Below are 1,339 nucleotides of genomic sequence, written 5' to 3'. Positions count from 1 at the left end.
TCAGGCAGAAGAGACCTTCTGGAAGGTCATCTAAGAAAGATTAAAGAAGGCATTCGGAGGAGGACGGTGGACCCCAGAGGAGGACATATTCATGATGATCAGAGAAAGGAAAAAACCGAGACATTAGACTGTATGCCAGGGCAGTATGCCACAGAACTTCTGGCACGCTATAACAGAATTTAAGACAAACTCAGCGAGATGATGGAGACAATCCAAGTACAGGGTCGAATGCCGTCCTATCCATGGTACTGAAGATTCAGTTGGCAAAAGAACTGGGGAAGAAAGAGGGAATGCCGAGAGACCGCTCGTTTGTGGAATGTGCTCAAGATCTCATTGATACAAGCGCTAGAGAGGTGGAGGCCCAAATGGAAGTAGAGGAGCCAGGGTTGACTCGGATGGAATATCATCGGCCAAGAAACATGCCAAACCCTTAAAGAAGAAGAAAACAAAGAGATGGTAGAAGAGAGAGAAATAGTAACACAGAAAATAGAAGGAGCCAAGTTAAACCCAGAAACAATGGTCGGTAAGAGGACCGCAAGTGCCATGGGTGTGGTAAAACTGGACACCTGGTAGCACAATGTCCCCACATCCGATGTTTTGAATGTGGGACAGAGGGACATATAGCTCGACAGTGTCCCTATATGTATCGGCGGAGGGAGCAAAATGTGCCTGAACCGATGGAGGTCAATGCTCAGAGATTACGGAGAAGAGTAATCTCTCGAAGGACATATGAGAGGAGAACACGGTGGTTTGCCTATAATAGAAATTGCAGGAGTGAGGTGTCTGGTAGACACCGGTAGTTCCAGTACTATCATGTGTCGAGAGGCTGTGGAGAAGTTGTGTTGTGGAGAGAGAGCACACCGGATTCAAGTATGTCAGTGTAGGTTAATCTCTTTAGATGGCCCTTGTGAGGTAGAGGGGGAGGCGGAAATAGGTTTGAACCATTGGGGATTTAGTAAGGGTATCATGGAAGTGCACATTGTTAAGACCATGCCGAAAGAATATAAAGTAATTGTGGGGTGTGACCTACTAGGGAAGGTGGGTGCTTGGATTATGAATAGCAAGGGAAAATGGAAGATTAAGATAGGAGGTAAAACCTACAAATGTCGTCAACAACAGAGGAATGAGAGTGCACGAATTGGGGCAATCAATCAAGCTGAGGACTGGAGACAGCGACGCATGAGGGAATACCAAGATATTTTTTTTACAGAAGGGGATATCCTCGGAGCGACTGGGAAGGCTGTCCATGAGATCCCACTGAAGGAAGGAAAGGAGATACCCACAGGCATCTACGTCACACAATTTCTAGGGAGGGAGTTAAATCAGACTCGGATAAAGT

General features: G+C 46.4%; 1 protein-coding gene across 2 annotated transcripts in view; it reads left to right on the top strand.

The window, feature by feature from the left end:
- The window catches only part of LOC106679426 (chymotrypsin-1), a 22,023-nt gene that overhangs the window by 17,980 nt on the left and 2,704 nt on the right, over nt 1–1,339 (top strand). The gene's annotated exons all lie outside the window — the stretch shown is intronic.

This window comes from Halyomorpha halys, unplaced genomic scaffold, assembly GCF_000696795.3.
Source record: "Halyomorpha halys isolate HHAL.00 unplaced genomic scaffold, Hhal_1.1 Scaffold202.1, whole genome shotgun sequence".
NCBI lineage: Eukaryota > Metazoa > Arthropoda > Insecta > Hemiptera > Pentatomidae > Halyomorpha > Halyomorpha halys.
Note: the sequence above shows the minus strand (reverse complement) of the source record. Positions and strands in the feature narration are given on the sequence as shown.